General features: G+C 36.4%; 1 long non-coding RNA gene across 1 annotated transcript in view; it reads right to left on the minus strand.

The window, feature by feature from the left end:
• LOC121106562 overlaps positions 1 to 15,750 on the minus strand; it is an 86,733-nt gene that overhangs the window by 69,297 nt on the left and 1,686 nt on the right. The window contains exon 2 of the long non-coding RNA XR_006931252.1: positions 12,953 to 12,999. This is a non-coding gene — a long non-coding RNA (uncharacterized LOC121106562). The remainder of the gene's footprint in view (positions 1 to 12,952; positions 13,000 to 15,750) is intronic.

The following is a 15,750-nucleotide window of genomic DNA, read 5'->3' on the forward strand; positions in this document are numbered from 1 at the left end:
AAAACTTCAACAGGTAAAGCTACTAAAGCTAGGTGAATTTCCTTTTCTCTATTTTTAAAAGGAACAAAAAAAGAGAAAGATGAGTCAGGAGAAAAAACAATGATTTCAGGTGTTTTTTTTTTTTTTTAGCATAATAAAAAAAAACTTTGTAAAAACGGTGAGCTCAATTTAAATCCACACAACTCTATAATCATTAGAATGGTTACAGAGAATGACAGCAGGGGTTAATTACTATGTTGGTATTAAATGGAGGTACCTCGCTTAGCTGGCCTTAATGAATTCTGCTTGTTTTTTTTCCAGCTCAGGTTTATCTTTTTTCCAGGTCAGAGTAAGTAGAATATGTGAGCACTGGGGAAATTTAGATGGCCACTAAGTGTACCGAACAATTACTACATATGAAACTCATTACAGAACTTTAAGTGGTATCTTTGCTATTCTAGCCTTCTTCCTCCCTTCTCTCCCCCCATATATCCCACTGGTTATAGGTGTAGACAATATCTACACTAACATTAACTTCCAACCAAAATATCTTGCTATAAAACAGCACCTTAAAAGCTTTCACTGGATAGCCAGGTGTAATTGCCTCCCCATAGGTGCCCCTTTACAACAGCACTCAGCACAGGACTGCTCACTCTGTTCCCAGCTGTGTGCTCAGATGCAGGGCAGTCTGACTAGAACAAGCCCAGAATACAAGGCTGTTTGAGAACACCACTGTCTGGGAGCTGTTCCATTATGAGGCAGGAAAAGACAGCATACAAAGCAAGCAGTCATTTTTTTAGGTAGAAGGTAATAGTTCCAGCAAGGTGGCAATTTATAGGTTACAGTATTGAACAAAACATATCCATTCCCTGATGAAACAAAACCCACAACTCTTCAAGAAAAAAAGCATCACAGTAATGGATTATTTAAAGCCTCCAAGAATGCTTTGATGGAAACTAAGCAGAAAATTAGAGAAAATGGAAACAAAGATTTCATTTATACCTGTGGCTATGAAAGCAGATTTAACAAGAAAAGATGAAAGGCTCCAAGATTTGTTGTTGCTTATCCAGAACCACAACAGGAGAGAAAGCTCAAAAGCCTGTGCATGTGTTTTCCTCTTGTGGGGGAAGAGGACTACAGTAGAAATTCTCAACTCTATAGATTATCCCTTTATAGAAACTACATAAATAGCTCAGTGAGATTAAAGTTGGGCACCATCTGCCTCCCCTTCAACCCCCTGCACGTTTTTTTCCCCCTGAAGAATTGGATATTGGATACAATTTAGTGTTTTCCGTAAGTAACTAAAATAAACTATAGTCTAAATAATACTGGATTACAGAACCACAAGCCATGGACTACTATGTGGTACTGTGAGCAACATTTTACCAATATTATAGTTAAGACTACAAATATCCCAACCCTATTAGTTTGAAAATTCTACTTCTGTATAACCCAGATCATACAAAGCAGTCTCACGCTCCTTTATTCCATCTTCAAATGTAGGCTTTAGAGATGAGAATGTTGCCTTCTATTCTGGCAATGTATAATGTATCTATCCTGGGTATTAGCTGTGCAGAAAAAAGTATCAAACTCTAACAACGCCGAAGTCCTGGGGTTGCTCAGAAGGTAATGCTTCCTATTTTATTTTACTATGCTGGCCCACAATAGCAGAGGTGGATGGCGGTGTTGTGGCAGTAGAGGCTTAACCTTCGCACCAATATTCCATGACATGTTGTTGCTGTGTGACAGATGGCAGCAGAGGGGCAGTCTGACAGAATGGTGTCCGATATGGAAGCAAGTATGAGGCAAAAGGGGGTCACTGAATTCCTCCATACAGGAAAAATTGCAGCCACTGATGATCATTGACACTTGCAGATCATTATGAAGACCAAACAGTGGACGCAAGCACAATCAGGTGGTGGCTAGTGTGTTACCTCTGTTGGTGCAAATTGTTAAGAGCATGCATGCTCTTGTTCATCACTGGCAAAGATGCATACTAATGGTAGTGGCTATGTTGAATAGCTATGTTTTGCAGCTGAGAATTTGCTCTATCAAATAGCATTATAGGTCTCTTTGTATCTGTTGTAGTTTCTACAGAAATAAATAGGAGGCATTACTTTCAAAGCAACCTATTTATATATAGTATTCTATATAGAAATAGAGCTTGTTTTCTTCACTTTTCCTTTGTCTGTTTTCTTTTTTTCTTGTTTCGGCATTATTTACAGATAAGCTACAAACAATGCTGAGATGAGAAAAAGGAAACTGAACTGACAAAGCATATGACAGTAAGCAGTTTATAAGAAGTACTAATGCCCCTTCCCTACCTGCCTCATTCAAGTGAAAGAGGTTCTAGGATTTATAGGAAGCTGGACAAATATGCTTTGAAGCAGACAGGCTCAGGGCGAATGTGTCAGCTATTAAGGTTCAGGTAGGGGCAGAAAGTTAGGAGCAGTCATTATCTGCAACTAGGCAGGAAAAACCTACTCAAAAGTATGCAGTGAAAATCCAGGGCTGGCTCACAGCAGACAGTGAGCTCACAGGCTGGCCTGGCTCATCCTTCCCAGCTGACCTAGCAGCCCAGTGCAGCAATCAAGGGAACTACAGAAAATAATGCTTCATGGATTTCTGGTCAAGCTGCTCTCCTTATCTAGGATGCATATTCAGATTTGAAACAGACAGAAAATAAAGGTATTAGAAGGCATATGTAATGTCTATCTCTTGATATCTCAGACTTGGAGGACACAACCCTCCAAGTAGACTTCAGTATAAGTCTTTTGTTGTCGTTTAATCTCTTCTAAAATGAAAGGATCGCTACACAATCAGATTTTGCTATTCCCATGGTGCCATCACTTCAAGGTTGAACTCAAAACATCACCAATATTTATACAAATAAGGATTACCCTTAGTATCTAGAGAAATGTATCAGTACAGCAGAGGTTTATAAGGCATGAATATATTTTATTTATATCAGGAAAATATTCCTTATTCACCTCTCTTAGTTTTTAGAAAACTAACTCTTGTCCTGTGCTGTCATACAGCCTTAAAATGACACAGATGAGAACTACTAATTCTTGTGTATTTTTATTATTATTGAAAATAGAGAGAATGATTTCTCCTTTCTCATAATTTTTTACTTTGGTGTTTCAGTGATCAGATCAGCAAGAGACGTTTAGCAATATAATGAATGCAGTAACATTGTCATAGCAGGCAAATTGCTGATGGGTGCTATACGCATTTCTCATATAATTCCACTCAGATAATTCAGGTCAGAGCTGAATCTGTATTTTATTCCTGACCTGAAACTCTAAGTGGGCAATTAAACAGAGACCAGTAGCTGAGCAATGCAAGTCAGGCCAACAGGCAGAGGAGAGAAGAATCTTCAGGGTATAAAGCTGTGCAAGTACTGCATTGGTGTCCACGTGCCACTGTGAGACTTCACAGAAAGAAGCTGTCCTCAGACATCAAAGGAATACTTTTAAGTCAGAAGTAGAGAAATATCAGCTACCTTGCCTTCCAGGATGTTATTGAGGAGCCAAGCAATAGACAAAGGTCAGAAAGGAAGTAATGCAGTTACTCTGAAATGATGTTGAGGAAAAACGACTGCAAGACTGTATTTTAGACAACATTAGATCAGATAGTACAGCCTTGAATAAACATTGTAGAAGTATCACCAAAAACATGAATTTGGGTACTTATCTCAAATAGCTTTTTGTAAATACTCATACGTATGCATTTGTCCAAATTTATCAAAGCAGTAATCATCACTGGTATTTCACCTTTTATGAAATTAAAGGCATTTATGTTCACAGTGATGCACAAAGCATCTAAAAGAGCCAACAGACACAGGTCTAAACTTGTGGAAGAATGGTCCTCATTGAATTTCTGGCCTATAAAACTACCACATGCATTCTGTGTTCTTCCCCAGATCTCAGTGCTCTGCATTCTGTTTTAGTTACAGTTCACTTTTGTCACCTCACTCTTTCCTGAGGCTTACAGGGAAGACAAAACATAAGGGAAATATTCTCCTTCACCCTCCCCAAGCCCAGTGTTTATGTTGATTCTTGAATGCAGCAAGAGCAAATTACTATTCTTGTATGCTTCTTGAGGATCCAACGTAGAGCATGCAAGCTATGATTTCTCCTCTGTAACATATTATACTAGCTTTTAAAAGGATAAGTCATTTTTTTTCAGCAGCAAATAGAAACAGCACAACAGATTGATGTTTTTGTGCACCTTGGATTTTAAGTGAATTAAACCACTACTTTATTACAGACGTATTATCTGGAATTAACACTAGTACAGTTGTGGATAGAAATAATTCTCATGGACAAGAAATAAAACAAAAATGAAGCCAAAAACATCTAAACCAGTAAAGAAAAGCAGGGGCAACAGAGGTAAATTTTATCGTGTTTCTTCACTACAGAAACACAAATGGGAACCAAGGAGCTCCTTGTACAGTTGAGAATTCACCTACTTCCACAAGAACATATGATGGTTTGGCTATGGAACTTATTAGTACTAACAGCTAAGTACATCAGGCACATTTGACTGACAACAGTTAAGAGTACAAGTTAAAAATTTAACAACTTAAGTGCCTTGTAAAGTATTATAAAATTTTCAGTTTCAAGAGTTTTCAAGTTTTAATTACATTCCCACTTCTTATGTATTTGAACTCAGCTTTTAAGGACACACATTCTACAGGAGTTTCATTATACTCCTTTTTTAGGCATCACATCAAATGGGATATTGGGATGTAAAAGGGAAAAAAAAAGAAAATGGGAAGCAACAGATGTGGAGAACAAATTACTGTAACAGTGAGAAAGTAAGTATTACTGTTTACAACAGCTGTTTAAAATTTCAAGCAGTAACAAAATTTCAAGCTTGATTCATCTCTAACTCAGAAGTATCTCTCCTCAGAAGCAATCTACTGATTTCAAGCTAACAACACCTCAGCCAGGTCTTAAGGGTGAAGTTCAACTCTTTGCAAAATACCGGCAGAAATCCCATGCACCAGGTGGAGTTTACACAGAATTTAAGAGGCACGTAACTCTTGTGTCAACTTTTCACTCAGGGATCAACTTTGCCTTAACATATAAAGCAAACACTGGAAGAAAGGTTATTGCATAGTTTTTTGAGAGGAAAATATGACACTCAGGGAAAAAGTAAATACCATCATAGTCTCTATAGTCTTCACTACCTCAGATACTTGTAAACTGAAAGTGAATAGGACAGCTATTAGTTGAATCCAGGAGTTTGAATGCTATGTACAAGGCAAATACACAACTATACGTATTTTTATATGAAATTCGAGATTTGTTTTTACATAAATATGGGACTCAAAAATGTCTCCTAGGTCATATGCTTGTATTTATTTTAAGGGAGGGGGAAGAGAGGGGAAAAAGGAAAAATATTCTTGAACAATCTTACTTCCCCCACCCATCGAGAACCCCAAACCTCTAGGGTACCTGCATGTAAGAAATGCCCCGAAGGCTTCTGCCATTTACCCACTGATTAGATTAACAAGACGTGAAGTTGAGGAATCAGCTAACTAATGAGTATCATTTTTGACACAACCAGTATCTGTAGATAAGAGTTTAAGATGATCTGTTGCTGATTTTTGGGACGTGTGAAACATATTTGGTTTGTTTACTGATCTAAACATGCAACACAAGTAGCTCTATAGCTTCCTTTTTTTTAACTTACGAATTCACATGTGCTGAAAATCTTGTGATGCTCCTGTTATTTCCCCCATTTCAAAGGGTCATCTTGTTTGTTTTTAAAATCACTTTGTTGCACTCTAAAGTAAGCTGATGTACATTAATGCATACATTTGTTTGAAATAGAATTATATACTATAAAATATGCCACGCATTTAGAATTCTTCTATTTTTTATAGTGATGGATGTTGAATTTGATCATTTGCACATACTATCTAACAGATTCATGCACTGGCTTTTGACTATCAAAGTAGATATACAGCAAACCAACTCAGTATTTATTTATTTATTTATTTTAACCAGTGCAGGCAAAAATTGAGTACTAGAAGCACAGCAAAAGAGGACAAATAGCAGAAGGGTGAGTTAGTGGCCAGGACTGCCCCTTGCATGGCCATGTACCTGGTCCTGCTGCTCCGCACCACTTCCCATGATGCAGAACTTCCCTCCACCTACCTTTTGATTTCTTCAGCTACACAACATAAAAGAAGGCAATTCCCTTTTTGGTTTTGGGTTCAAGTTACAAACTTGTAACTTTCCAGATATGGACACTCTTTAAAGAGTGTGAAGGTGGCTTCTTTGTCTCATGCTTTTAATGCACAACAGGAAAAATAACTAATTGCCTAATCCATTACAATATTTTAAGATTTCACTAACAAATGTCAGTAAGATCTGTGTCATTTTTTGCTTTCAAATATGTATATACAATATACAAAATCCTAAACTAGAATTTTGTTTCATTAGCAGATAGATAAATGAGACTGTCAGTCTTTGAAATCAAGAGTGGATCTATCACTTAGCTGCTGAATCCTTCTCACAGCTACTGAAGCAACATACAAAAGCTCAGTCTTCCCTATTATTACCACTAGTGCTATTTTAATCTGAGCACTGCTAGTATAAGTTTGCCAGCAGTGCATAGGTTATAACATACAAATTATTAAATTTATTTTTATTGGAAAGAAAATTGGAATATAGTAACACAAAATATATATACATAATAAATCCTGCTATTACTATGCATGGTAATATTGGGCTGAGAGAATGATGTGAAGCTGACTGCATAGGAGACCTTAAACTACTTCAGTAACTGTTTTAAAATCACTTCACTACTGCTCCAAAAAATAAGTTTCAGAAAGGGGCAGAATTGGTGGGAATCTCAGGGCACAGGTCACTTTACTTTTCAGGATAGCAGCAGACGCTAGGTTTACAATTGTATTTCAGAAAATAGAAATCAGTTTGCTGTAATTTTGTATCTCTTTAGAACATCACAACTTTATGGGATAGCTGTTTACTCCAAATTTAGAAATCAAACAATTATAGAATGGTTTAGGGTGGAAGGGACCTTAAAATTATCTAGTTCCAACCCCCTGCCATGGGCAGGATTGACACCCATTAGAAATCCTTAAGTTTTTTTAGTTGCATAATAGTCTACAATCTTCATTACCATCCTCTGCCTGGAACGCTTGGCTAATCCATTAGTGCATCCGCTCCAGGGACGCAGGCTCTCGTCATCTAATTTGTAAGCAAAAGCCTGACTAGTTACTCAGTATTCAGTTCAGATGAGTATTTCGTATAGAGCTAGCTAAAAAAAAAAAAGTAAGACATTACTGGTTAGCTAGCAGAGGGGGGAAAAAGAAAAGGAAAAAAAAGTATGATATGCCCTGCAACTTTGCAAGACTTTGCAAATATTTACAAATACATTTTCACATTTATGTAATCACTTCTGTTTTATACCTTGTCTCTCAGGACTAACGTAGCACATTTTCTTTCCAAAGGATTATTAAATCATTTTCTAATGGATGACTCCTTCCTCTATTGATCTCTTCTAGTCATGTCATCCTTCTTCTGACACCACTTTTGCCAGTAGGAAGAGGAAACTATTATTTGATTTAGCTCATCTTGATGCTGTGCTGTAGCTAGGCTCTTTGCCCTCTCTATCAGCTCAGAACTGGCAATGAACTCTCCTTCTCCTACGTGTTATGGCAGTGCTAGTCTATACCCCTTTGTCATACATCATTAGCTGAGATGCTTCCTGTCGGGAGCACTCAGCTGTTATTGTCCAGAGGTTTCTACGCTTGACAGGAAAAGGCAGTGCTGAGGGTAGAATGTTTGCGAGCTGAAGCAATGCTGGAGGGCATCTGGGCTCATTACTCACTTCACCATCTGGAAGCAGCATATTTATCGTTATGAGACCTTACCTCCACCAGGGTACCTTATTTCCGAGATTATCAATATACTCAATGTAGGCCAGCTGCTCAGTTAATTGTCAGTGTGCCAAATCCATGCACTGTAATTCTATTGACTGAGCAAAATCAGCTTGTTTGATTAATTGTGATTGTTTCTGGTTTTAACTAGTGGAACGGAGTAAAATAAAAGCCTCGAGCTTTCAGTTATTTTTCCCTGAATAATAAGACAAACTTATAAAGCTTAATGACATGACAAACGCTTAGCAATGCATACCCTGTGTTCCCACAGGCAGGCTAAACAAGATCTTCCTCACTGTTCTGTGAATATAGTTAAGGAGCCAGTCTGCAAATATCTACTACACTCATTCTGTGCTTTGCCTGTACAGAATCTAACACCTGACAAAGACACGTCACCAAGAATTTCGAAGTGAAAAGCAGATCTGCCCATAAGTCTTAGCTACATTTTCACACAGCTTATTGAAGATGAAAGTAAATTTGTCTCTTTTAAAAGGATGTGTTTTAAAAGGTCTGTCAACAGTACTGAACTTGCTTGGAATAACAGCTACTGAGGTGGTGGTAACCAGCTAACCTGCAAGTAAGAATTTTCATAACAAATCACTTATGTAATACTAGGATCCAAAGGTCACATTGTTTAGTGAAGGGAGCATAACTCACTCAGGATGTCACAGTAAGAATCTACAAACCTTAGTGGCCAGAAACAAGCAACATGGTTTCCATGTTGTATTCAAAATATTACTGAAACTGTTGCATTCTTTTGTTGTTGTTGTTGTTGTCTTTTAAGCACACAATAATGCAAATTTTAGATCATCGTCCTCTTCTGTTTATATTTCTACCTCCCTCTGCATTTCAGGGGTTTGATAGCAGAGTTCTTTATTGTCATTGAATGACAGACTACATTCCTACAGTAGAGAATGCTACAGAAAGAGCTTTTCTCGGTCAGTTCTGTATTTTAAATAACTGAGTTTTCCCCCTCAGCTAGTAGACAGAAATAGGATTATTCCCATATCTGATCTCTCAGATAACATGCTTGATAATCTTAATGCAAACCTTCCTTCATCTTCCATTTAGTTCCTCAATTCAACTTATTTTCTGAATTAAATCGAAGGCTTTAACATATTTTTTCAGAATGTATGGAACTGTAAACAAGAATGGTTGTCTTCATTAACTCTTACCAATAATATCAGCACAAAAACAGCAAAATCTATTTTGGCTGTTCAATTCTGAAATGTTTCCTGATCAACTATTCCATATTAAAAAAAAAATGACTTAAGTAAGGAGGATTATGTAATACAGGCCTCTTTGTCAGGTTCTTTCTTGTGCCCTAGGAGATAGTCTCTCCACCTCTCAAAGGAATGAGCTTTTCTTCCTGTTTCCTTGGTGATGGATCAGGAAGTGAATAAATCCTTTCATACACTGTGCTGTGGTCTCTAGTAAATGACAATGTAGGGTGTTACCAGTTCCAGCTGTTTTTATGAACTTCTCTTTAAAGATGGTTGGCATTTAATGGTACAGGAAAATAGCTTTGGTGGGAGATCTCTATGACACAGCACTTACCTAAACTTCCTTTTACTGCAAGATGCATAGCAAATCACTCAACCTTTGATCTCAATTTGTCTGCCACTTACAAAGCTCTTTTTTTTTTCCTCTCTCCACCCTTTCAGCTACTATCTATATGTTTCAAATTGTATTATTTTCCTTTCTTAGAGTGTGGCATTATTTCTTCTTGTTGTCTTTTTTTTCTTTTTAATAGCTCCAAATTAGAAGAATTGTACTGTCTGACCAGGCTGTATGGAGCATATTATGGTCAAAGCTTCACCCCATTGAATTCCCAGAAGTCCTACCGACCTTACTGCTACTACTAAAATGATTCCCAATTTAATTGATTGTAAATCAAGTATTTTATGTCACTAAGAAGCAGTTTTCAAGTTATTGTGGAAATAATTCAACCTCCTGATATTTATTTAATTACTAAAACACAATTTCAGATGAGAAATTAATGTATTTTGTTCTTCTTATTATTCTCTTTTGTGGAATAACTTGTTAAGTAAGGGCCCATACAGGAGAGAGCAAAATTATTTAACAAGCAAAAGCTCCCTCTCGTGGCAGGCTGGCAGGAGGCCCCACAACAGCTGCTGGGAGGAAAACCCAGGATTGCTCACAGCACACGTGGTCTGATTCTTCCTCGTCAGCGTATTGTTGTTCTCTCTCCAGAGAATTACAATACAGACACAAGAAAATTAATTCCTGTCATAGAAGGAGACAAGAATTATGAGGAACAAAATGGTAAGGAACTTCACAACCTTAATATAACTGAACTCCCAAACTGTCACAGTATATATATTAGCTAAAGAAATAGATTTGGAGAAGTCCTATGATTTAATATCAGGCCTTTCCCCTTCTATTAAAGGCTTGCTGCTGAAAGTGATATAGCAATGGGAAAGTTACTTGAGCTATATACTTCAGCTCTATTCAGAAATAATCAATGACTAATTTAAAAGAACGAATGCTTTCCACTCTGTCTTGTTGTAGGGGGCTTGATTTTTCTACTGACTGAACTTCAAAATTGATTATTTCTGAAGTTTGTCTGAAGTTGTCCAAGATGAACCACAGTAATTATTTTTATGCTAGGATGACTGCTGCTCTGATAACTGAGAGAAACGAAGACTTCTAAATCTAAAAAAGTGAAATATTGTTATTGTTTCCGAAAACCAATTTAATTTTGCATGCACTCTTTTCTTCTTTAGAATAAACAACAACAAAATCATTAAATAGTACAGGAAGAGTTTCTATTGCCTTACCTATCCCCTTCAACAAATCTTTAATGCGAAGTCATAAATTAGTAATTGTTCAAGTGAAAGGGGATGCAGACCAACTCACAGTTATTTTTCTCATGTTTTCCTCAGAGTACAAAGGTAACAGATATATGGCTATTTAGATTTAGAGAGGACCCATAAGGCAGTTTTACTGTTTCCCTCTGCTAAGTCACATATTGTTCCCAAAAGGCTGAGGATTTTGTTGGTATTTGAGAGAAAGGCAGATATCTCACGGTTTCACATATTGTCCACGTTATTAACTTTGTGATAGATAAAGCTATTCACATTTTAGCTTATTATTCAAATATGTTTCAAAATGGCAAAGCTTAGACAGGCATTTGGAGAAGTTCCAGACTTTTGCTTCTGTTGAAATCAACAGTAAAACAGATTAACTTCAACTGGAGCAAGACTAAAGCATTACGAGGTAATTGTTAGAATAAAAACAATGTCACAGAAATGTGCAGCTTGTTAAACTTAGAAAGTCTTTATATGAAAATAGAGTTGCCCTGTAGTGCACAGTTTTGAAATAACACTCTTAAATGGGTCAAGAAATACTGTTCTGAGTTGTAATATTGTTTCATTCCAGAAAGCTTCAAATGTGATGATTCTCTGATTTTATCTAAATGTGAAAAACTATCTCATATATAACAGTATTCCAAAGTAACAAACTCAAGACATTAATGTTGTCTATAAAAAAAATTAAAAAAGGAAATATACATATGTTAATAAAGGTGAGGCATTACTCTGTTTTGCAGTCTTTGAGTTCATAGAAATAACTGCAGTGAAGTATTTCATGTAAACTATTTTATCTCAGATAGAATGTGAGCATGTGCAATGAAGAATATTTATAAAGAACTGATATCCAACAGCTTCTTAGAGATTCCTTATGCATTTCCTAAATACTGACTATAACATAATGTATTTAGCAATACCATGATTATTGGCTGTAATAAGGTTCATTATAAACATAAGGTATAAGCACAGAGGAAATAGTCACAAGCTATCATGATGTTGGAACTCAGTCACAGCTTTTAGGAATGTGTTTATTTTATCGAAGGACAAGATTCTGGGAAAAGCTGCCTGGCTTCTTTTTAAGACAGCTGCTGATACATTATTGGTTGACTAATTAGCAGGCTTTATGAGTTTTGTTGTTTTTTTTCCCCCTGTTGAATAAAAAAAGCTATAAATAGCTGTCTTCTTCGTTTTCTTCTAATGTTTTCATTGTAAGCCCTAGCCTCAAGATATTGAACTAGCTGTCTGACTCTTTACTGCCTCTTTTCTTCTAAAGAGAATACTCTCTTGTAGATGCACACGTTCAGAGGCAGCTTATTACCTCCACAAGCCATATACAACAAGTTTTTTGTAAAGCATTCTTAAGTCTATGTATTTCTTCATCCCTCAATTTCCATTTTCCCTTGCTTCCCCTGCCTATGTAAGTACTTCCATTTTCCATGTACCTACCTGCCCACCTTTCCTTCAAAAACCCTGTAATAGCATCACTCTGACCTGGCAATAAAAAGTCCTCAGTGCACTATTCAACTACTTTTGCTCAGAAGCCAGATGTTATTTGTCTGTATTTTAACTGCATGTGGGAGGAATTAAACCCTAGTTAATTGTTTGGGGATTATATAGGGATGATTCTCAGATGTGTTACCTTTTCTGAATAAACATTAAATGATGTTTGTCTCCAGCTATCTACTCCAATGCTCTCTCTCTTGTTCTTGCTTTGTACAGTCTGTTCAGTATTATATAGCATACCACTTAACTCCACCCTTGCTTTCATCCCGTAAACTCTACGGTTAGAGGGCCTAGCATATTTTACAACAGTTACAATACAATTTAGGAGAAATATAAGCAGATACAGATGTAAGATAAATGTGAAGATACTATTACAATCCAAGAAAGCATTCTTGTAAACCTCCTTTGAAACAAAGCTGTCTAAAAATTGCCCTCAGTTATATAGAGGCAACACACCAAACTAATAACCAATAATATCTTTTTCTTCACAGAAAATGCTTGCACGTATTACAGAAAACAGGACATAATAGGACAGATTGTTCAAAGTTCATAGTTCAAGAATATGGCAACGTTAGTTAAATCCAAACTTTAAGTATGAAGATATAACACCTGTGAAAATCTTGCATATGTATTACGAAATGCAGCTTTTATCTTAAGAATGTCTTTAACTCTCTGTGGTGTGCGAGTTATTGTTAGTAAAACTGAAAGATCATATACTTACAGCTCAGATGTTCATTGTGTATTGAATAGCACAGGGATTGTTGCATACTGGAAAAACAAAACAAAAAAAAGAATATTATATAAAAACAGTGAAAGCAAGTGTAACTCACATATCAGATAACATAATTAAAAATAACAATAATTGGCAAGGCCAGTTCTCATTATGTCAAGGGCCTTACTCACATCTCAGCTGTTACATGCAATATACATCCTAATAAACTGAAGTACTTTTTCCAAAGACAAATCCTATTAAAAATGTCTTGCCTAGTCCAATTTCCAGCAACACTGCGATCTATTACTAGATCAAGAAGAAAGCTGGGACCTGTTCAGGAATTTAAACAATAATAAAGAGACTGTTAAAAGGTTGGCAATTTTTTTTCATCATAGATTATTATTATTTTTTCCCCAAAACTATTATTATTAAACTACTATTTATTTTTATAAAATATGAATTTGAAATTGATCAGTTCTCTTGTGAAAAGTCAGCGTATACTTGAGAAGTTAATCAGTTTTTGCACTATCCACTCTTTGCTCTTCTTTACCAGTTAACCATGCGGTAATTCTCCCTTGGATATCCGAAATTTAGAAAAGGTGTATTTTTCATCCAAAAATTTCTTACCAGTGTTCTCAAGACCTTAATGAATCTCTTTGAAAAGCAATAAGAAAATTCTCTAAACAACTACTTTTTTTCCAAAGTTAATGCTTTGATTCCTTATCCAAACTAATTTTCACAATAACTCTGCTTGCAATTTACATCGATATAATGCATTTGAATCACGTAAGTTCTGCAGCCCATAAAATTCACCCCAAAGAAATTTTAAATAATAATGATAGAACACAAATTCAGCTAAAATATTCTTTTAATATTTGGATATATTTTCTAACAGCTATGCTCTGCTACAGTAGCAAGCAAATGGCATACTGCTGACTAGGCTTTGGTGTGAGATTCAGCTAACTGAGCAGTAGTGGGAAAACCAGAAGACATAACATTAAAAAAACCTGAATCACTAGAAACTACAAATAATAGTGTGAGATACTGTCAAAAGTCCAGATCACGCTCTGAGGGGGGCTGGATTCCACTGGTGGTTCAGCGGGAGGTACAGGACATTATTGGAAGGGACTACAAGCACCTTTTAGGGATTAAATTATATAAAGCCAATGACTCCTATTAACCATATCAGTAATACAACAGCTTATCTAAGTAACTGTATCTAAGTAACCCAAATCTGGGTATGGACGTAGCAAAATTGGACCAATGGGAATAATTAATTAGGGGTGGATTGTTTATTTTGGAGGAGTCAAGGATGGAGAAACAGGTGTAAGGAAAGCAAAAAGGAGGGCTAGGAAAGTAGAAAAGGAATGAGGTATACAAATCATATTATTGATGCTGCCCGGGGTCCCTGCCAGGCAGCCCTGGGTTTTATCACCATAGGATAAAACCTATGGAACACTGCAGGACAGTAGACAAGACCTCTTGTTCTGACCACATGGTAAGACTCGAACCTGTTTCTCTGATCAGAAGAATTGGAGCAGGGATAGGTTCCTCTTAAACAGCAAGAGCTGGAGCAAAAATTCTGTTGTTACTGCAACTGGTTGCATGGGCAGCTGCCCACCACTTCCTAACATGCTCTTCAGTTACTGGATCTTAGAAAGAACACTTATCTGGAAGTTTCAGCTTATGCTCTTGAATGGCTTTTTTTTTCACAGTGGAAAAATTGTAGAAATCAGACAATGTGCTTAATACACCGACTGCCTAATCAGATCAAATCTGAAATATTTAATGAAAAGGCCAAGTAGGTTTCATAGCTTTTAGCGTATGATTGCATTATTCTTCAGGAATACTTAAACAGAACACGTTCCTATTATTATTTAAATTTGATTGTATTGTAGTAGTCTTTAAATAGAAGTCAATAATGCCTACTTACATACTCAAGACTAAGAAGAAACACAGAAAGACTATATTAAACATATAAGATATCTTGATAAATTGTTAGGGGTGGGGCAGTGATATTTTTCTTTAACATTAAGGTAAGGCTGATCTCTCTCTCTCTGATTCTCCAGTGATAAACATAAACAATTCCTATTTGATTTCTACAGAAGCATAATAAAATGCTTCAACCAAAAAAAGAAATTCAACTTGTTCCATATAAAGAATGCATAAGGACCTGAAACACAAACCAAGTGTGAATGATCCCTTTTAGAGCCTGTGTAAAGCCAGAACAATACCTTGCAGAGCTGAGAACTGTGCAGGCTATTTAAAGCAAATCCTCATACAGCAACTGCTGCAGTTTTAACATTCCATCTTTTCATCACATTGTGTGAATTTACCTAACATTAGAAACTATGCAAATAAACTAAGTGGAGGAGGAGAATGATAAAGAAATCGAAAGAAATAAACAAACAAAAAAGAACAACCATACAAAAGAAAACAAATACAATACACAAGTGCTAACAAAAAGAAGTGAGGGACAACATTTCAGCTATGTGCCTAACAGTCTCTGTCAATACAACTCATGAACAGTTGGTAGAAGCATAACACCTGCTGGTTTGAGCTAAGTTAGCTCTTCTGATCTCCAGCTGCTGACATTTTGCTTTGTTTTTAAAAGCAGAGACACAAATGCATATTACTCTATGGTATTTTAAATGCTGTTGGTACCAGTCATACTGATTCTGTTTTGCTCCAGATCTGCAGAGCAAAGTACTTCCCCACGCCCTCATAACTTTTCTTCTTACATGACTGCCCACTAATAAGAAAATGTTGCATGACAAAAGAAGTAATTTCTAGAAGCATATGAATCA

This window comes from Gallus gallus, chromosome 11, assembly GCF_016699485.2.
Source record: "Gallus gallus isolate bGalGal1 chromosome 11, bGalGal1.mat.broiler.GRCg7b, whole genome shotgun sequence".
In the NCBI taxonomy this organism is placed as follows: Eukaryota; Metazoa; Chordata; class Aves; order Galliformes; family Phasianidae; genus Gallus; species Gallus gallus.